The sequence below is a fragment of the Mchenga conophoros genome, linkage group LG17 (genome assembly GCF_057382185.1).
Source record: "Mchenga conophoros isolate Kocher_MC1m ecotype Shallow Benthic linkage group LG17, M_conophoros_male_GT1.1, whole genome shotgun sequence".
In the NCBI taxonomy this organism is placed as follows: Eukaryota; Metazoa; Chordata; class Actinopteri; order Cichliformes; family Cichlidae; genus Mchenga; species Mchenga conophoros.
Genome location: NC_140542.1, coordinates 20,466,585 through 20,489,510, shown reverse-complemented (window position 1 = coordinate 20,489,510; position 22,926 = coordinate 20,466,585). Strand labels below are relative to the sequence as shown.

General features: G+C 39.1%; 1 protein-coding gene across 4 annotated transcripts in view; it reads right to left on the bottom strand.

The window, feature by feature from the left end:
• shank3b (SH3 and multiple ankyrin repeat domains 3b) overlaps positions 1-21,600 on the bottom strand; it is a 69,314-nt gene extending 47,714 nt beyond the window's left edge. For all 4 annotated transcript variants that reach the window (XM_085250982.1, XM_085250981.1, XM_085250984.1 and 1 more), the window contains exons 1-2: positions 21,403-21,600; positions 8,666-9,059 (exon numbers count right to left, since the gene is read on the bottom strand). The gene's annotated coding sequence lies outside the window, so the exon portion shown is untranslated. The remainder of the gene's footprint in view (positions 1-8,665; positions 9,060-21,402) is intronic.
• Positions 21,601-22,926: the final 1,326 nt, after the last annotated feature.

The window sequence follows — 22,926 nt, the reverse complement described above, 5'->3', positions numbered from 1 at the left end:
CCTAACACCAAAAGAGGAGGTCATATAATATCAGTGTACTGCATCTGTGCTTATTGAAATAACCTGGTGCACTCTCAAACACAGAGCTTGTATTAATGTCCAGCTCTGTCCACTTGCTGCCTTGACAGTTCCCACTGCAATCAGCTTTAAGTTGCAGGGTTTGATTTTCAGCCTCCACTTCAGCTTCCACTTCAGCTCTACCAATCAGAGACGCTGAATCACTTTCCTGTCATTCAAATAACCTTTCATAGAGAGAGAAGGTGGTTGACTGGAGTCAAGAAACACTAAACTGACTGAAGATTATGTTTTCTCTGCTTGTGATTAGCATGGTGAGACCCGAGAAATCCCCCTCTCTGTCTGTTTAAAAAGGCAACAAACACTTCTGAAGCCAAACTCACCGACGAAGCATTTCTGAATAGCCCTGCAGCTGTTGAGGTTTTCACTCCTGTGTGCATTTTTCTTTTTATCTCCACCTGTTCTGAGGGTTTTGAACTGAGACACTCTCATCGGTCGTAACAAAAGAACGCACAGAAAAAGCCAAACTGCATTTTCATGCCTCAGTGCCTGAAATAAAAGCTCAATAAATTAGAGCTTTTCACTGTTGTTTTGACGGATTAACCTTCAAAATGAAGGCAAAGACAAAAGGCGAGCCAACAATGTGACAGCTGTTCAAATATAAATTTGCAACGTGCACTGTTGATGAAAAGCTTGATTACACAGGAGTTTCTAAATGCTACGTGTCCCCAGGATTAATCCTTTTTATGCATCCCATCCACTGCTTTTCTAGAAGTCACGTTTGCTGCCTCTTCATTTGTCTGAAGTTGAGGCAGATGTGAGGTGGGGAACGGTTCCCTTTTGGAAACTCCCAAAAAGTGATTATACCATCCGACAGAATAATGAAGTGTTCTCAAAAACACATTTCATTGAACTATTTTTGTAAGTGGCAGTTAAATAAGCTGGCCCCTTATTCCAGCATGGAATCTAAGAAATCTTCATTGTCAAGCTACACTGCTTCTTTCAACAGTATCACGCTTTCTCGCTTGACACAGTGTGCAAGGTTGGAGCCATGTTGAGTTTTCCCCAACCTGTGGTGTCCCTCGAGGCTTCATTCATGGTCTTATTCTTTTCTGAACTATACCTGCTTCCTTTAGGCTCTACTTTAAAAACGGATGTCATTCTATGCAGACGATACTCTATTACGTTTACTAGTAAAGTTGAAGACCTAGCAATTGGTTTTACATTGTTTAGGGGCCCTAAACATCTGGATGTCCATAAACCTTAACAGCAAAACTGAGGTTCTGTTATTTGTTAGTTCAGACATTGCCTGTGCTCCTGATTGAAACACTATACTTGTCACGGTTCTGGGTCCGTTGGACCCAGTATTTTGAGTTTATTATGTTTTGGTTTATTTCTGCTTCATGGATTGTTTTCTTCTCGTAGTGATGATGATGATTATTATTTCTTGTTTCTGTTTATCCGTGCTTAAGGATTTGTTCTCAGTTATATCTCACGTTTAGTTTAGTTCAGATTCCATGTGTCATTCTGTCTGTCTCTCAGTGTAAAGTCTGCATGCTTGTTTAGTAATTCATGTTTCCTGTTTTATTGTGAAAGTCTTTGTCTTATGTTAGTGTGTGCAGCTTAGCTCCCCCGTCTCGTTAGCCCTGATCTCTCCCAGCTGTGTCTCCCTCCTGTTGCCGATTCCCCCGTTACTACCCTGTGTATATAAGCCCTGTGTTTTCCCATGCTCAGTGTCGCGTCGTACCCTCAGAATTATGCCTGTGTGTCCTTGGTCTCAGTGTTCCATCCTCACTCCATGTTTGTTTTTCTGCCAGCAATAAAGCTGAGGTTTTTTTGAGTTTCAATTCTGTGTTCGAGTCCTGCATTTGGATCCTCATCTCTGCCTGCCCGCACACAGAGCCCTGACAATACTGAATCCTTAGTAAAGTGCTTTAGTGTGACTTTAGACTAAAATAGACCCGCAGGCTCTCAACGTCCTGAAGGGAAAAGTAAACAACCCTTCTAAAAGTAAAAAAGGTAAAAGATAAACTCTAGGCAAATAACTCTAAAAGTCAGTACTGGTATTTAACTTGACTTGAGAGGGCTTGTCGTGTTTTTGTGCAAACAAACTGCCCCTGAACTAAACATCTGCCCTTTTATAGTGGATATTTTGGCATCAGAAGCCATAATTCAAACCTTTTATGGAAAGGTCTACAGATATATGACAACATTTCATAATTCACAGAATCCATGTACAAAAAAAAAAAATCATAAATTGCAAATATGACCTTAATCTTAATTCAGGTCTGTATTATGTTCCTAATTGGTGTCTGTTTTTAAAGTATTTCTGTCATTGGTTGATACAACCATTTACTCCTGGTACAGGACTTACACAATGCAGTGTACAACACAAAGTCATCTGTTTCTAAAAGGGTTTTAAAACAAGGATCTCAATCTTATTGTTAAGAAATATGTTATTGTAACCCTGGTTAACATAGCTGTCAATAAATAAAAGCCTGTTAGTAAAAACAGTCATAAGAAATATATTACAGGTGATAAATAGTCAATAAATAGATCATAAAGGTTAAACTTGCTAATTCATGGTGTTTTTATGTTAAGTCAGGTAAGATGGCTAAAATATGTGTTCAGACTCTTATTGTGAAAGGGCACGCTGCAGCGTGACTCCTGTGACCAGCCACACCCAACTGGGTTGTTCCTTCCTTTTGATGCTGTAGAGCATATGTGTCAAACTCTGGCCCGCGGGCCAAATTTGGCCCGCAGCCTAATTACATTTGGCCCGCGAAGCCATACCAAATTACTATTAGAGCTGGCCTACCGGTATTATACAGCTAATATATATATTGTTTAGTATTAAGCTTTGCTTGTTCCATATTCAGTTTTTCAGCAAAACTTGTTTGAGTCCATAAGAAGAGATTCATTCTTAAATCTGGAGGAAGATTTTTTTTTTCAATAAATATTAATGTTAGCCCGCGACCTTGTTCCAGTTTTAAATTTTGGCCCACTGTATATTTGAGTTTGACACCCCTGCTGTAGAGGGAGAAATGCAGACAGTCCTTGCGGAGCTGCTGCCTAAACAAGTGAAAAAAATATTCAAAAACAAGCCAGAAGTCTACATAAAGCCATTTTTGTACTCTGGAGAATGTATTTTGGTCTTTCCAACCTGTCCTTGCCTTAGTGACATTCTGAACATAACTGAACGGGACTTGGCCATTAAGGTTTGGATTGGGAAATGCCGAGCTAAAATCAAAGCTTGATTCGCTGAGCAAGAAACAAGATGGTGAGCCACCAACAGACCGATTGAACTGTGCTGAGCAGGAAACGGGAAAAGCGCCCCCTGCTGGAGGTTGCGCTCTTTCGCTGAAAAAAAAAACTGGTAGGATTAATCCATACACCTCTGCAAAAGAACAGTTGACTCTCAAAGCACCGGATAAGCATTCAGAGTAATTCTGGGATTAATAGTTAAAGGACACAGAGACAACTTTTCTTTTTTTGATTGTTTGTTTGTTTAAGGGGTTATTCAGCCTTTTGCTGAATTGTTTTCAGTTTTTTTTTACATTTTTTTGTTCTTTGTAACTTATTTTCTGGTCTGTGGTCTTTATTACACGCTACACTCATTACTACTCTAGTAGTCGAACCTAGCTGGTCCTAGTGTACTGTAACGAAGTTTTACATTATGATTACCACATTCATGAAGTTCACCACAATTCAGCATTATGGTTCATGTTTCAGTTTTTTCACATTCTCAGAGAAAAGAAAAAAATCTGCCCACACATGTTTTAGATAGATGGAATAAAACTGAATAGTTTGTCGATCAATGGCAGTTTTTACCATATCTGATATTTATCAGGTGTCTTTTGATGACCTGCAGGTATACACAAATGCTTCCATGCAGTTTCTACAACTGATTTCTATTCAGGTCTAAATTAATGGTCTTTTATTGGATCTGAACTGCTGTCTTCAAGGGAAAAGTCCTGAGATTTTTTTTTTATATCCACTTTAAAGGCAAATGTCTTCAGCCTTAAAGGAAATATAGTTTCTATTTTCTTTGTACAGATCCTACCCTGCACTAGACTTTGAAAAATGAAGGTAGAGAGGAGCCCAGCTTGTTAAATGTTATACCAGAGGACCTTAACCAAATGGCAATATGAGACAAGTTAGGAGTATAAATCCTCTCATTAACTAAAATGCCAAACAGCAGACGATCTATAAGAAATTTGAGTAAAGTTCTAGTATTGCCCTTTCATAAATCTGACGGAGAAGTAGAGCTAATAAAAAAAGGTTAAAATCAATTCAGCAAATAGATCTTCAAACACCTGGAAAATGTAGACAGGTTCAGTTTTTTTCTTTCCATCTCTCATTGCTTCTTCCATTTTGTTTCATCCCTCTTCTCTTCCCATTCTTCCCTCCATCTCAGCCGCTCTGAAAATCAGACTTTCACACCTGAGTGAGCAAAACGTTTCTGCTACATATCGGCAATCAAAGTATATTTTCCCTGGTAAAAGCGCAGCTCCTTGTTATCTTTGTGCTTGCTGTTGTAAATGTTAATGGGTCCTTCAGGTAATACTCAGTGGGAGCAGGAGCAGCTTTTGTGTTGCTCACAGTGACTGTTTTCCTCCACTCTACCCTGCAGAGTGCTCTGTTATGTAATGTCTCCTCGGGTTGGTCCTCAGGTTTCTTTCAGGACCGATCTGATCAAGGATGTTCTGTGCTTCTCCGATTTAGGCTCGACTTTTGGGAAAAAGTAGAAATTGTTTGTTCGATTAGAGCAGCAGGAGACTTTGTCCTGAAATAACTTGGGGTCAACACTTTGATCATTTCCAGTTTTTGTCCTGAGTGGAGCCACTGTCCTCCCACACAGAACAATGCTGAGGCTACATTCTTCATCTGGAAGTAGAAGTGAGGTCTAAAAATGCTTTGGTTCCTGAAGACCACAGGAAGAGTCCGATAAGAATTGATTAATAGTAAGAGTTTACACACAAACACTGAATTTTCTCTGTCACCAGTTGGTTGATGAACATTAACTGCCCAATGATAAGGCATAGAGTCCATCTATTTCAAACAGAATCTAAATCTTTGTGAATCCCGTAACAGGTGTATTTTTCTATTAACTCTGAGGTGTCAAATGGGTTTCATTTATTGCAGCTTGTTGATGGATACCAAAAGTATTAGAGACAATCCCAAATGAATTCCAACTTGTGCTTCCAGTTCTTGTTTCAGTAATTAAAGACCTATGCTGTACAATCATCCCACCGTGGAAAAAGAACAGTTCAACGAAATCATTAAAAACAAATTACCATGAGATATGCATGACCACAGCTGTATTTATGGCAGTTTAGGCAAATATGTAAATATGGTATATGTCACTGATACATTAAGGTGAAGACCATAGAAAGCCTTCAGTTTCTCTCAGTACATTTGAAATTGATGAGCTGTCATGTGATGAATACCAACCAAATTCCATTAAAAAAGGCCTTTTTTACTCAAAAAAACATTTTAAATCCAACGAGTGTATCAGCAGTCTACATTTTGACATCTGAAAGTTAAGTATAATTTTAGTTGACAGCTGGAAAACTGATAAAAAGCTCAGATGTACTTTCACGGCCCTCTTGTATAATTCAGAAAGACTGAATGTTCCTCTGTAGTGAGAAGAGCGTCTGTGTTTCCAGCTGACAGCGATCACAGTCTGGCTGTTTTACACACCGAGTGATCAGAATAAAATAATTTGGAAAAAAAAATTAGCTTGACGTCCTGAATTTCAAATTCTGTTTCAGAGGCTGAAAGAGAAGGAAAAAAGCACAGCAAGTTGTCGAGTGAAGGCTAAGTGAGAAGCACGTTTTTACTTGTGCTGACAGTTTGCCTTCAGCCTACATACACACTTCCACCTTGTTACAATAGAACTGGCCTAAAGCCAATTAATCAGGCACTTCAGATATTGCCGTTATTATTGGAGGAGTCAGGAGGGGAACACCGGGTTAGTTTTCCTGGACTCGAGGTCAGAAAGGGGTCTTCGTACCTTTAAATATTTTTTTTTCTTTGGTGATTGTTCTTTAATCACGTTGTTGTGTTTTGTTACTCAAGTACTTGTCCAGCATTTCATTCAATTATTTTTTTAATTCTGTTTAGTTTTCTTTCAGTTTATATCAAGTAGTTGAGTTCTAGTTAATTTTTTCACTAGTTTCAGTATTAAATTCTCTAGTGTATTTATCCATAGGTTTGATAACATATAGACTTTATACTCAGACAACTTTGAATTAAACCTATGGGAGAGTTCTGCAACAGCAAAGGTGGCAGCAGAGGCATAACTTCCAAAGGTAAAAATTCGACTGGTGATTCTATACATGCATATTCAAAATGACTAAAAACAGCCATGAAGAGACTCAAAATAAGCCCAAAGAGAGAAAAAATGGCTTCCTCCTCCACTACTGACAGGGCGCCTCAGCTGCTTTCACTGCAGCCAATAGCTGCAGGATGTGAGCGCTGTTTGAATCACGGCAGCAGAAAAGCTAATTCACTTCTTCTTCAGACCTGCAAACATGACTCAAGGTTTGCAATGTTGTGGCATGAATGTGAGCCAGTGAGGAGTGTTTTTTATGCTCTTTATAGACTGAGATATAAAAAAAGAGACTTCATTGACCTTAAATATGCTGGAGGAACCTAAATGAAGAGGTGGATGAACCAGCAGAAACGGGGTCCTATATTAGACTGCAAATGAATGAGTGTCTGGAAGTGTTTTAAAATATCACACTTGTCCTTTTTTTCTTGTGTTAGTCCTTTTACTACAAATCCTGTCCTGAAGCAAACAGCGATGTAGCAGCATCAAGTCTCCGGATCGACAGTTTCTCAACACACACATCTGAAAACTGATAGATGATCCAGGATAAATAAAAAATAAAAGACTCACTCCATGCAGTTACAGGCTTTTATCCAGGCAAATTACTCAGTTGTTGAATCAGTTGTTGATGAAAATAACTTACAAATTTACTTAAATGCTTCCAGATTTTAGGTTCAGAATATAATGTCAGTGCTCCATAAATGTATGTTCAGTCATAATAAGACAAGCCATCTTCTTACATCATTTTCTCAGGTGCTATGATACTGGACTAAGATTGAAAACACACTTTCATCTGGATATTTGTTTGCTTGAAGCGGCTCTAATTGTTTTTCATGTAAAATCCACAAAGCTCAGTTAGAAGATTAAGAAAAGACCACATAATGTCCTAAAATCACTGCAATGTAGAATACTGCTCAAATGTCTTGAACCACCACTAATGTCTTTATAATTTGCTTTTAGGAAGTGTGACTTGTAATGTTTTTAAAGTGCTCTTGAGTAATAGTTGTTCAGAGTTTCTTAAGGACATTGACGGCTTTTTCATTGATTTTCAGTGTAGTCCTTGAACCTGACAATTTTCAGAGGACTAATAGTGGGAAACTTGGTATATCTCAGCATTGAGTGCAGTGTTCAAGTCGAAACTGTAAGACAGGAAAATACAAAAGAAGTACCAGGCCCAAAAACTATCTACAGCAGACAATCATTACCTTAAAGTCATGTGTGTAAGAAATAAGAAAAAACTGAAGTTGATCCATCTACTGTTTACTGAAGTCTCATTGGAAATGGTCTCAGTGGAAAGCAGCTATCAAGAAACCCTTCTTGAATAAAGGAAACAGGGAGAGGAATTCCAGAAGGAGGTCCAACAGTGAGCGTTTACAGCCATCTGTAAAAGATGGTGGAGGCTCTGTTATGGTCTGGCTACATTTGAGCCAGTGGTGTTGAAGATCTTGACAAAAAGGGATGGAATTATGAAGAAAGTACCAATAGATTCATTTTTCAGCATAACTATGATTCCAAACAGACTAATGTAATAAAGGCATATCTGGACAGAAAAGCACACAGTTGAACAATATCATTCATGGATTGGCCTCCCCAAAGCCTGGACCTCAACATTTTGAAGAAGTGTGGGATCAGAATAAAAGGCAGAAACATCCAAAGAAGAGCTTTGAATGTCCTTCAAGAAGCCAGCAGAAATGTTCATGAAGACTATTTTAAAAAAATTACAGAAAGCTGGCTCAGACAGTTCAAACTGTGCTGAAGAATAAAGGTGATCATATCAAATATTGACCGTCAAGTTTGTTAGAATGTTACAAACTCGATTTCTGTATGCTCTCAATATATTGTGTTTCTAGCAAAATGAGTGGTGGCTCAAGTCTTTTGCACAGTGCTATAAAACCGCTAAAAACAACAAAATGACCTCAGAAAAACTAAATATGTCTCTAAAAGAATGAAATGACCAAAACCAAACTGACTAAATGACAAATGACTAAGTAGCCTCATAAAAAACACCCCCCAAAAAATTACCACAAAAAGACTACAATGACTAAAATCAGAGTCAAAGCACAAAAAATAGCCAACAGTGAGAACAAAAAGATTAAAAACAGTCATAAAACAACTAATATTGACTCCAGAGACAAAACAAATGACTGAAAAAAGACTCCAAATGGACTCAAAGGGCAAAAATGACTTAAAACAAACTCAAAACAGTCTCATAACAGCTGAAAGTGACAACAAAGAGTCAGAAATGGCTAAAAGCAAATCCATCATCGCTTCAAGTGCAGAGAGGAAACCTAGTAATATCAAGATAGATTTACTCACCTATCGTCAAGAGTCCCATCAAACTTTTCCACTGTCCTTTACTGAGTTCGACTGGTCTCTTCTGGTCTTTCCTGATTCTGTTTTGGTCTGGGTTACTGGTCTGGTGATTTCTTTGGTTTCTGGTCCTGGGGCAGCCTGGTGCAGCCTGGGGTGCCTGCTTCCTGTGTCTCTGAAAGGTTTTGATTGGATGAAGATGTGGTGTAATCCTGTAGTAGCAGTCGGATGGGTGCTTTCTGCAGCAGATGGAGACCTTTATATTGTAGTGCCTTTTGTTGAACCCTTCAAACTATGAAAGATTTTGTGTTGTAATACTGTAGTTAAAGTGTAGTAATCCTGCAGGGGAGTGAGAGGTCTCAGGGTTTCAGATTGTGTTCTGGGAGCTGCCCTGCCCATCCTGTAGAAAGGGAGGAAGAGAGATGAGGAAGAGCGAGAGGAAGACGGGTGGGAGGTAAAGGCGAGGGAGGCCAGGATATAGAGGGGGAAAAGAAGGAGAAAAAACATGTTAGGAGATGGTGGAGCAGTGTGAATCAGAAGTGGGTCAGACACAGCTGCATTTCACGGAGGCCATTTCAGGTTCACTTAGTTACACAATATGAAGTTGTTAGCATGGCAACAAGGCTGCAAACCTTTTTTCCTTATCCACTGCCATGCTGGCAGAATTATGTAAAGTTTTACATATTGATTTATTTCTCAGTTTCTATTCTAAGCCGAGTACAAAGAAACGTGAACTGGCTGAGGGCCTCACTGCAGCAGCTGAAGCTCGTACATGCTAGCAGGGTTGATTAGCTGCTAGCATGTACGAGCGAGCCAGTGCATGGACTGCAAACTGACACTCAAAGATAACCTTGAACCATGAGACTTAGCATCAGGGAGCCAGTCGCCAATTATTTTACTCATTAAGTATTTCTCTATTACATTTAGTAAGTAAATTCTGTTTTATTTTTCTATATTACATTTATAGAGCTATTTTACCATACAAAATGAACTCCATTTTTTTCCTGTAAATTTTTAACTTATTCCGCTTTTTAAAGTCTTTGGATTTAGAGCTAATTTAACTAGTTTCAGAGAGAAGATGAACTGCAGAACTGCACCAAAACCCAGCAAGGATTATTTTGAACTATAAGTCAAGTATGGTACTCTAGTAGAGTCCAAGAATAAGAATATGGAGCTGGAAATGAGCAAAAGGTTATTTCAACTTACACTTGTCCTTCTATTTTCTTAACCAGCAATCCAACAGTTGCTTTAATTCGGTTTATTCGATTAATTCGGCTACATGCACTGTTGGGGAGTAACGTAATACATGTACCGGCGTTACGTATTTAAGATACAAAATATGAGTAACTGTGTTCCGTTACAGTTACCTTTTCAAAAGATGGTATTCAGAATACAGTTACTTTGTTGAAATAAATGGATTACATAGCGGTCTTTTCTTGTTTCATATATTAAGCTATGCTCTCTCTACTTTTGGTAACTCCACGCTGGTGGAAACCCAAACAACACATGCATGCCTTACCCAATGTCCACCTACTGCTACTCATTTTATATTAAGATTTAAAAATCTAGTTGGTATTGGTATGGTGAGTAGCCTTCAGTAATAGTAATGAATCACACAGCAATAGTACATTCATGTAGTTGTAAAAAGCATGATAATACATGAAGCAATCCAAAGTATTCAGAATACATCACTCTCATTCAGTAACGTATTCTGAATACGTTACAAAATACATTTTGGGGCATGTATTCTGTAATTTGTAGTGAAATACATGTTAAAAGTAACCTTCCCAACACCGGACACATGCCAGTTTGACTTGTGTTGATCTGGAATTGAGAGCTGAATACAGACACCAGAATGGCTGGTTTACTGGAATTTCTTATGCCTGATCATGATAGTGCTGGCAGGAAATCTCTATTCCCGTATCCAACAAACCTAACAAACTGTCCTGCAAACTCTTCTGTGATTCTACCATATATTACAGGTTATTCACCCTGATACTTTTAAAGCTTATGTTGTCTCCACTAGTCTGTTCATATATATAGTCTCCAATGTGTCCTGACTGATGCAGCCACCAAGATTGGGCTTTCTTTTATTTATGTATTTTTTACAATTATTTTATGCATTGCCAGCTTTAACTTATCAATGGTGGCAGAGTGCTTGAGATTCAGATACGAAAGACCAACAACATATGAAGATCAACATCTGACTCAAATTTGGCCCTACAATAAAGACCAAAGTTATGCATGACCAAATCTGAAAAACAGACTGAGTGGGAGTAACCTCTGGTAGCCTGTTAGCTTATGGTAGCCTACTTGCAGGCAGTTGGTGGCTTGCTAATTGCTAACAGCATGCTAGCCAGCTGGTCTGTGTGGGTCTGTCTGTAAAACCGGAATGTGTCCACAGCAACGCAGACAGCAGGAGGACATGTTGCAAACAAGAACACAATTTAAAACAAGTAAAGACAAAGATTAGAAGGACTTCCTCTGACTCACGCTTCCTGTTTCCTGTCTGGGTTGCCAAGGAAACGGATGTTTGCCAGGAAAAAGCTGAGAACCTGGACTTCACTGATAACACACAAACACTCACATTTAACTTCTATCTTTGTGACAGACCCTGTTGAAATTTCCTTAACTGCAACTTGATTTGACATTAAACCCTCAAATAGGCATGTGATAAAAAGACAACCCAATGATGGTATAATAATAATTATTACATTAGTCCTCATAAAAACAGCTATACAAGAACACAGACATACACATACACAGCTTTTTAACATTTTATGCCCCATCACTGAAAATTTAAGAGGCAACCCAGAGGGCTGAAAAATGAAGCTGAAGAAAAATTGCAATTGCTCTAATGTCCACTTGAGGCAGGCTTCTTGAGTACCATATTCCCATATTTCTGCATAAATCAATAGATGGAAGAGGATATGACATTGTGCTGGTTTTGTTATTAGGAAGATTGTAAAAGACCTACTATATTATTCAAGTTAAGACGATTTGAAGGAAGAAAAATTGAGAAAAAATCCTGACCTCTGGGATTAAGACACAGATTGTGTTTAAATGCCTGAATGTAAATGTTAACTATAAAAACAGAATTCAGACAGACTAGACTCAGAATACATGCAAATTTGATATAAGGTCCAGAAGCCCTGTTATAGGATCATACATTAACCCTTTAAGACCTATAGAACCAAGTCCGCCAGAGCTTATATTATATTTTTACATGTTGTAGAGCCATTTTTGGGAGCATTTCAAGTTGCTATACATCAATACAACCATTACAGCCTAAATTGTAATAATATGCATGCATTAAGTGCATAGTAATTACATAAATGGCAAAAAAAGTGCAATAAACTGCAAAAAAATTTAAAATCGTTTTTGTTTTTTAACATATATTTCTAGTTAGAGAAATTTAAGAGGCTTATCCCTCAAAACTGTAAATACAAAAAAGTTGCACAAACTAGTTTCCCACCACAGGAAATTTATTTTGAGTGTCTTCATAGTTTTATTTTTGAAATACACCAATTTTTATACACTGCAGGAAAAACGAAAATAAATATTATACTGCAAATTTGCAAAAAAGCAGCACATGCATCAAAATAAACTATTTCCAGCAGTGCAATATGAGTCCTAAGCATCCCAGAAACGATACAGAAAGTCATAAAGTCAAACATAAGTTTTAAAAACACCAGTATAAGCTCATGAGGCCCTGATGGTAAAAAAACTACATTTCCGCGAAAATGACGTCACTTCCGGTTTTGGGCAGGTCATGGCGGACATGCGATAGTTCACGCTGATGGACGTAGGAAGTGTTATGAACAGCTGATCGGATCGGCAAAGCGAGTTTCTGGAATATTATGTTTTTGTTGCTGCAAGTGCTTTTTATGCAGTTTTTGCAAAGCTATATGTGGAAGGAAACTGTGACCTAGGACAAGCTGATAGCATAAGATGTAAGTACAACTCCTCCGGTCTCATATGCAAAAAAAATTATTGCGCTAGCTCACGTGGTTGCTGTGCTACCGGGATTTAAAAATAGTTATGCAAAACGGAGCGTGCCCGCTCTGACCGGTTTTAAAGGGTTAATACTCACAGAGTAATAAAATGGAAAAAAAGGTTAACACTAAAAATGTATATTTCTTACTATATTTTTTTTTACTGATGCTCATCAGGTAAACACCAAGACAAACGCTACTGAAAAAGTTTAGACCCTCCCGCTATTCATCCAGGAATGTTGATGTTGTTTCCAGAGAATTAACTGGGCGATTGACATCGATTTCATCCAATCACATTTTCCTAACTGTAACCTGATTCTAACCTGAAACCCCACTAAACTCTGCAATAACATTATTACCCAATAAAATGTTCCCGCACTCACACTAGTTCTCACAGCTGAACAAGAACACATGCACATACACATATTCTTGTATATCTTCTTGAGGTCCCTCATTGACAATTGCTTTGATGTGACTTCATTTAAACCTGAACCATCAAACAGGCCTCTAAGAAAGCGAGGACCTGACAAAATGTCCTCAGAAGGTCAAACGCTTACAGAAGTCCTCACATTGATACCTGAACAAGAACACATCCACATATTCTTCTATTTACATCTTTTTGAGAAGCCTCATTGTTATTTCCTTAGCTGTAACTACAGAACAGAACTAAAAGTACTTAAAAAAAAAGGTCTAATACTCACAGTCCGAATAAACATGGATGAACAAGACCACATTAATTGTGTCCTAATTTGTATTTGATATATTTCACATCCAACATGAAGTATTAAAACCTGCTGTTACATTATGTGATGAACACATTACAAATCCCCCCCAAATCCTGTGTGGATTAAACGATCTTTGGAGATTTTTAAAAATATTATAGCCCATCACAACACCAAACGCAGCACAGCATGTACCCTATTTACAAGTGTTGTCTGTACATGTCTTTTCTGTGTCATCGAGCTCCATTGTTGTCCAAAAAAACCATCAGTGAGCTGCACTGTTGCTCAGAGAGAAAGACTGTTCCTTCTATTTATAAATGTAGACACTAGAGTTTATTCAGAGACGACTGCAAAGACTAACAGTAGCGATCACTTTCACGTCTAATTTAGGGTTATAGTTACCCTTTAGGCCTGTAGTGAGTTTGCATTGTTCGCCTGCAAATCAATCACTTCATGAATAATAACAAACAGGCGTCTTGTAGAGAAACATACTGGGATGATTACTGTGGGATTGTTTTGTTTTTCTGATGGCCTTTATGAACCACAGATTTGACAAAACCAACTGAAACTTTTAAGTGCTTTTAACGGTTTGAGTATGTGAAATCTGAATATAAGTAGGGAACACAACAGCTGTCCAGAAATTATGCCAAAATATATTGATTACCCTGTGGTGCTGTTTCCAGCAGAGGTCAAGAGATTAAAAGATGGATTGGGGCCCCGCATACTGTACATGTTTATTGGTGTGAAGAAAGGGCTGAATTTGAAAGTGAAGCTGTTGATTTACCTAAGCTCTGCTGCTACTCTTCCACATCGATAGGAGACAAATGAATTGATTAGGGCATATATCTGCGATACCTAATCGGCATCTCCTAGGTCATAGGTGTCAAACTCTGGCCCGCGGGCCAAATTTGGCCCGCAGCCTAATTACATTTGGCCCGCGAAGCCATACCAAATTACTATTAGAGCTGGCCTACTGGTATTATACAGCTAATATATACATTGTTTAGTATTAAGCTTTGCTTGTTCCACATTCAGTTTTTCAGCAAAACTTGTTTGAGTCCATAAGAAGAGATTCATTCTTAAATCTGGAGGAATATATTTTTCAATAAATATTAACGTTAGCCCGCGACCTTGTTCTAGTTTTGAATTTTGGCCCACTGTGTATTTGAGTTTGACACCCCTGTCCTAGGTGAAGGTGAGTGTTCTTGGCATGCCCTACTGGGAGGAAGACTCAGGGAAGATCCAGGACATGCTGGATATATTATGTCTCATAGCTGGCCTGGGAATTTCCGGATGAGCTAGAAGAGGGTGTAGGGTCTGAGTTTCTCTGCTTTGACTTGATGGATGGATGTTCAACTGCTTCTTAACGGAAGTGTCTAATACCCCAATCACATGGCAGCAGCTTGATGCTTCTAGGTATATAGAAATGGTGAAGACGACCTACTGAAGTTCGAACCAACCACGGGGAAGAAATGCTATCTTTTTGTCTATTAGGATTTTCCCATACAATCAAAGTGGTTATCTGCGTTACCCTATCTCAAACAAACACTTGTTACAACCAAAGTATATAAAAGAGCATCTCTGAATGCTTATGTCGAACCTGGAGGTGGATGGGTGATAGCAGCAGAACGACACACCAGATGCCACAACAGAAAACCGAGGCTATAATTCACACAAGTTCCAAAATTTGACATTGAAGACTGGAAAAATATTGCTTTGTCTGATTTCTGCTACAGAATTTTGAATAACTAAAATGAAAACAAGGATCCATCATACCTTGTATTTTCTGGGCACACTCTGTGCCCCTTAGTAGCAACTGTGAAACCTGTACACCCCACAGCCTACCTGATTACTGGTGCTGACTATGTCCATTCCTTTATGACCGCACTACGCCCATCTTATGATGGCTGCTTCCAGCAGGATTACAATCCATGTCATAGAAGCTCCTATCATTTCAAACTAATTTCTTAGTTAGCCTGGGACAACCAGATAACTCATAGTCCAGGCAGGTAGGTAGAACACTAGGCTTTTATTTGGCATAACAACAAGACCACACAGGACAGGTCTCCACGGCTCTACATGTGTCAGTTTCAGGTAGATACCTGTATCAACATGTTACAAAGGTAAGGTCTCCCTCAGGAGAACATGAGAAAGGTGTGGCTGGCTGGCTGTAATGGCTATAGGCAACACACACACTCTGGGGGTCTTAGTGGGAAGACCCCCCCAGTAGATGCCATTATAACAGACGCTATAATATGACAATGAGTTCACTTTACTTAAGTGGCCTCCACAGTCACCAGATCTCACTAGATGTGGTGAAACAACAGATTTCCATCATGGATGTATGTAAGTATGCAGCAACTGTGGGATGCCATCATGCCAACACACATGTTAACATGTACCCAACCGCCAGACACTTAAAGCTACAGTTTGACTCAGGCCTAAACTTTAACTGAGACATCCGGAAAGTCTTCCAGTCTTGCTTCAACGAAATCAGATCTGTCGCCACAATTAAACCAGTGCTTTCAAAATGTGATCTGTGAAAAAGTTGTCCGTGCATTTATTTCCAGGTTAGATTACTCTAGCTTTCTTTTGTTTTTTTGGTATAAATGAAATGTCACTCGTCTCCAACTGGTTCAAAATACAACAGCTCTGGTTCTTACTGGTTTAAGCAGATGGCGTCACATCACCCAGATCCTGGCTTCTCATCACTGGCTCCCTGTAGGTTTTAGAATTGATTGTAAGATTTTACTGATATTTTTAAAGCCTGATGTGGTTTGGCTCCAAGCTGCATAGCAAATATGTTGACCCCACATGAGCCAATTCAAAGCCTTAGATCCTCAGCCCTCCTGGCTGTTCTGAGACTTAAATCTAAAGTAGATGATGTTTTTGCCATCAGGACTTTGGAATGACCTACCTTTGAAATCAGTGTGACTTCTCAGAATTGCTTCTAAAAATCACATATTTATGTGTTTTATATGATGCATTCTCTCTTTCGTTGCTCTTTCTGACATTTATTGTTCTATCATATCTTATTGTTTTGTAATTGCTAGTGTATCATTTTAAAAATGTGCTGTATACTTTTATGGAGAGTTGTACTGTTTTAATTTCCCATTCACACTATTGTTTTATTTTTGGCCATACTGTGTGATGTCTGTCAAGAAACTTTGTCAACTCTCTTTTTTAATTTATGCCAATAAAGTTATTATCTCTCAGAGGCAAATTCTGAACCAAAAAACTAGAAATCTTATAGTTTTTTTTAAATCAAAATTGCAACTACTACTAAAAAATATTGTATTGAACTTGTATAGACCACAAACCCTAAAAACTCTGCCTCTCCAGCTTTTTATTAGGACTACTCCTGTTTTTAAAAAGTCATGGTGTACATTACCACACATGCTTCATAAAAGAATCACTATCAGGGCTTCTAAGCTTTCTGAGGCTGAGGATCAGGGTTTTATCACAGTGAGTAGACCAAACCACACAGCAGCATGTCACACCAAACCACTCTGGGGATGGTGTTTGTGCTGATATGTGATGGCAGTAGGAACTTATGATGCCACTGCTGTACCTCACTGATTGAACCTCAGAATATATAGTTTCACTGTGTGCAGTTTAACCCTTACACTGAAAATTATTTTCTATGTTAGCCATCTGATGAGAGATAATTATATGTAAACCAGCCAAACTAGCTAACTCTCCAGATTCAAATCAATAAAATTTTATTTATATAGCGCCAAATCACAACAACAGTTGCTTCAAGGCGCTTACTAGTTTGTTTATTTTATCCTTTGTGTCCGACCTGGAGCCTATATCCTTTCTGGTTTACTACTGACTGACCTCATAAGCAAAGAGGCGCCTTCCTTAAGATTGCGTACAGGTTCACGCTACCGTAAATCAGCCAAATAACAAAATACAAAAGTATTTTAAAGGTTGAAGGTTTATACCAACTTCTCTATGTTTTTGTTTGAGCTAGCTTACTTCCAAACTTCCAATTCACCTCAACCTACTAAATTATCTCCTTCACGGATGACTGGCCTCTATGTTTGACTATAATATCTGGAAACTTTATTGGACTTGTTATAGGTTTTGGCCCTTGAAACTCTTAGTGCTAACTCTGTCCTTGTTTACTTTTGGGAAATAAAAGAAGATATGGACCTAGAAAAGGTTAATACCGTCACACTTAACAATCAAATAGTCACTGTGGATGCATTATCTTGGCCTTCAGTGATGCTGTAAGGAATCTTGGAGTCATCATATCCTTTAACTCGCACACAAAAGACATCTGGAGGACCACGTTCTTTCAGTTACTTAATTTGTCAAAATTAGGAACACCCTGTCTCAGAATGAAAGTGAAAAATGGCCTTTATCCTTAATATCAGGAAGTCCTAACAGCTCTCTGAAAAAGCCTCCAGGTGATCCGAAAATGCTGCTGTGAGAGTACTAAGAGACATCATATTTCTCTCATATTGGCTTCTCTTCATTGCCTTGCTGTAAAATCCAGAATTGAATTTCAAACAATTGTCCTCATACGAGATGAGATTTCTCACTCGCCTAAATGAGTCGAAGTAGCTGCGCAAACAGACCAGTTTGTTTTAGCCGAACCAAAGTGAAAACATCCCTAAATTGAATCTTGAATTCATGACTTTAATTTGATGATAATTTCAGTCCTCTCCCAGCAGTTGAGAGAGCTTTTGACTGCATTTGCATTCATTATGTATCTGCGCTCTTGCTGCACTTCTCGCCACATGTGTCGCTCTGAATATAAACAGCCACATCCTGATAGCACGTCTGAATGCTTCAGGTGTGCTCACAGCTGGATTTAAAGCCATCCATCCATTTGTGGTCAGATCACCAAAGATGCTTTTTATTGTAAGGTGTGAACAAGATGTGTGTGTGTGTGTGTGTGTGTCCTGGAAATGCAGCTCCCCTGGCCATTACCATGGTAACCAATAGCAGGAGCTGATAATACACACTGAATTTCTCTCCCTCTGACACACACTTTATCTTGTCAAGTTTCGCACATCACTGGGAACCTAAAATCTGAGGAGAATCTGTACTTCTCACATTAGAGTAAGAACAAGAATTCTTACAGCATCTGATACAATGGACTGAATGAGCATCAGTGTCTTCTCCTGAATGAGACAAAGCACAGCAAATTGGAAAAGATAAAAACCAAACAACGATTTCTGATCTCGAGACATAACATAATATTGTTTCAACATATGCATCCAGCGTTTTCTCATTATACTCAAGGCATCACTTGGCATCGGTGCCCTGACGAAGTGGTTGCAGCAATATCTGTAGCCAAGAGATAAAGGCCTCGTTTTACAGCCCCACAGTGCCCACTTTAGGTGGTGGAAGAATACACTGTATGTATGTCAGGCATGTGTTTTTCTCTTTGCTGATTTGTTTTATGTAAAAACTTAGTTTGATTTAGTTCCTGAACTCTACCTGGTTTGGTTTAGGTACTAAAAACTACTTAGTTTAGCTTATGCTACTGTTGTTTTGACTATTTACAGAGAAATTTGCTTACAGAGAGCCTATGGAGAGGCATTTTTATTCATCATAAATGAGCTCCTGTGCAGTCCTCCAAAATGCGAACTGCACACCGGATGCAAATCTAATTCTAAATGGGTGACTAGTAGACCAGAACAAGGAAAGAAGAGACAAAGGAGTTCACCAGGAACAGGAGAAGAGGAGAAAAAGACACCAAAGACCAAAAAGCTCAGACAGTGGGTACAGTGGACACTTTTTATTGTTTTTAACGGTTGTTTTAATTTCAGCTCTTTGCATGTTAGAACATCTCTCTGCAGCTGTCTCATGGATCAACAACAGCACAAGAGTGCCCAAGGGTGGACACTCTTGTTCTATCCCATAAATCACCACAGAGATACTTTTAAAGATAGCATGACCATTAAAAGATTTAAAAATATCAATATCAAATATAAGGCTGTAACAAGATGTAATATTGAGAAAAAGAGGCTCAAAAACAACCGCAAAGACCACAGAATGACAAACGGACAATAAAGACTCAAAGAGACTGTAAATGCAAATGCCAATTCAAACATGTTTTCCAACAAAGATACAAGACAATTAGTGTTTCTGGCCTCAGGGCCTTCATGGACTAAATGGGGGTTAGCGTGGCCAAGGCCAGCCTGTTCGGGGCCTTTCGGAGGTTTCCACACAGCTGGACCTTTGGAAACATCTGTTAACTACAATTTTCACCATTTTCCACACAAATAAATTCTAATAGTGTAATCACTCCTCTGAGAAATGTAAATGAGCTTAATGGACAACAAAACAACCCTTTTTAACAATTAGGTTAACTAAAAAAGTTGAAGCTGGCTGCAACAGCCAGTCCCCACAGACTCCTACATTCAAATGTCTAACTTTACAGAAGAAATAAACAGGTTTCTAAAATTGCTAATGTGTAAAAGTTTCACCACTAGATGTCAGTGGATCAGCGGATTTTTGCTTTATTACCCCTCCCAGTTCAAGTGCATAACAATAGCTAAGATGGCTGCTGTATGACAAAAATGTTTCAATCTCCAAAATAGCTTAAGCCAACCTGTGTGTTTCTACTACTGTTTGTACTGGAACCTGCAGATTTTCCCTATTTGTGGAAGGCTGTCAGTCCACTGCTTACCTCAGCTGTTAATGCTGGGTGAGAAGTCTCTACACTCTTTACTCTGGAGTCATCAGTCAGAACTGATACAAGTCATTGATACAAGTCACTTCTGACTGATGACAACTATACTGTGGTGAGTTGTTGAGGATATGCTGAATTTTTCTGTCTGAAAGCGCTGCTTTTTTGTTGCTGCTATTTTTGTTAGCTGTGGTTAGCTGCTAGTAGCTAGTCTTAGTGAAACTGTCTTTGAATTGAATCTATCATTGTCTCTACGATGTGAGAATGTAATCAATATCAGAGGAAAGGTATGATTTTTAAAAATCTGGCCAGCTTCAGTCACAAGCCAGCTTCCACAAACTGCAAACCGGATTAATTATCAGATGTCAGATGTCTTGTCTTGTTTGATGAGTGAAGAACGCCATTTATACCATTCATTCAAAACCACGATCTGGCATTTAAGAATGGAGTTTTTCCAAAGCTTTCCAGAAAAAAATCAGCCTCTATAATTTTTTAAATTACACTTTCTTTTCGCATTAATTTGTGATATAAATTTCTTTCACAACAGCTTTTAACCACCTAGTTGTGACAGCAACAAGATGTCAAAGAGAGTCAGTGCTTTAGAAGAAGATCTACTTCCTGTTCCTGTTTTAAGTGGGGTTTTTTCTTTCTCTTTTTTTAGTGGGATGGGCTGGAGGGGATCATGTGTTTAGGTGGTCGGTCTGAGACTACAGCCTACACATTGACAGCTGCGCTTACATAACACACACATACTCAAAGGACAGTAAAGTGATGCTGGAGGAAATAGAAACAGGAAATAAAAAGGCAGGACAAGAGAGGAAAGGAAAGGAAAGCAGAGGAGAGGAGAAGAGAAGGGGAAGGCGGTATGCAGACGTAAAGGAATTAAAAGATAGATAGAGAAGGACATGAGAAGAGTAAAGGAATCAAGAGGAAAGAAGGAAGAAAGCAGAATAAAAATTAAGGAAGGAACAGACAAGGTAAGGTACAGAAGAGGTGAGATGGAAAACAGAGACACGGGGATAAAGAAAAGAGGAAGGGGACAGATTGGCAAAGGAAACTAATGGGGGGGGGGGGGGAGAAAAAAGTATGAAGAAAGAAAAAAGAAAAAAGGACCAAGAGATAGAAAGGAGGAGATGAAAGACAGTTAGGGAAAGGAAAGAGATGGGAAGGAGGGATGAGGGAAGGAAACATATGATAAGAAGAGGTAAAAATGGTTAAGTGTGAATAAAAGGAATCGTGAGTTTTAAAGTTACAAATTACTGATTCACACACCTACACACACACACTTGCAAACATATTGCTGAAACATCATCCAAACAAACCTTTAACACACACACACACAAACACACACACAGAGCGCTGCAGAGAGAGACTCACCCAGAAGATTGCCGACTCGTTCTCCATGATGATAAACTGAAAAGAAAAGATGGAGAGAGAAACACAGAGGAGGAGAGGATGGGAGAGGATGGAAGATGAGGAGAAAAGAAGAGGAGGAGGAAGAAGAAGAAGAAGAAGAAGAGGAGTATCTGGAGACAAAAAGAGAGAGGAGAAGAAGAGGGAGAGAGAGGGAGAGAAGCAGGATGAGTGGAAGGCTGGTCGGCTCAGCCCACACACTGCTAGCATGACACACTGTGGATGCAAGTGTGTGTGTGTGTGTGTGTGCACGTGTGAGTGTGCACGTTGTCTCCCACTCCAATGCGTGGGTTAGAAAACACACCTCTCTCTCGCTCTCTTTCTTTTTTCCTTGTCTTTTCTCCCTCGCTCGCTCGCTGTGAGCATGAGAGAGAGCAGAGAGAGAGAGGGGGTAAGCAGTGTGGGCGTGGAGGAGCGGCCCCATCACCATGGCAACGATGAAACCTGGTTGGGGGGGGAATTCAGCATCTGAGCATCATCACTCTCATCCAATGATGATGATGATGATGAGCCCCATTTAAAGATGGATGTGGGAAAAACAATAAATAAATCACACACTTTTAACTTGAATTTCAAGACACTCGACCAATCAGAGTGCACGTGGCCCACAATCACATGACTCTTTCCCCTTCTTCACATGTAAACCTCTCACCCGTCACTCAGCCATACTATATGCATGCACCACTCGCAGAGCGCCACCCTGAGGAGTTTAACACGTCACCACAGACCTCCTCTGAAAGCTAAATCTGGGCGTAAACGATTGACCCGGACAAAAATGTTTTGAAGTGTTCCATGTTTGGGTGAAAAACCCGAATAAATCTCTTTATATGCACTTTCCAATCATTTAACATGGAGACATGTTGGTTTCAGTGTTATAGACAGACGTGCTACCTAAAGTTAAGGGCAGGGAGCGGCAGAAGACATCAGCTGTGATAAACAAACAATAAACAGTTGTTTTGACCAGTGTTAAGGTTCAAATATTGAGGAAGGAGAGTACAAACAGGTGGATCCAAGGCACACCTACAACGGTGTGTTCACAGTAACTGGCAGAAGAAAATCTGAAGTATTTCAAAATCAGAAAACATGAACAGATAAGTTTAAATACTGTTTGTACATTTAAGAGCCAAAAGAAATAATTATGCTCTTGTTTTAGACTTGTATTCTTTGTAATGGCCACCAGGGGGCCACACTTGTGGCTGCAAAAGGTCTTGTGGTCCTATAGAAATGTGCGGTAAAACCTCTCTAAATACCTTCCTGATGAGTTTGTGAGCCCATTCAAAGAAAGGAAAGGACTAATACCAAACAATCAAGATGGTGACGTTGAAAACACTCAAGGCTTCAGAAGAGGACTTCACAAATCAACAGGTGACATCATGTTCATATTGTCCATGTTTTACACTGACTGTGGTGCTTCTTCTTGTTTCTTGGGCCACTAACTTCAGGGGCTGCCTCAGTGTATCATCCCATCCTGAGCATCTGCCGCACTGT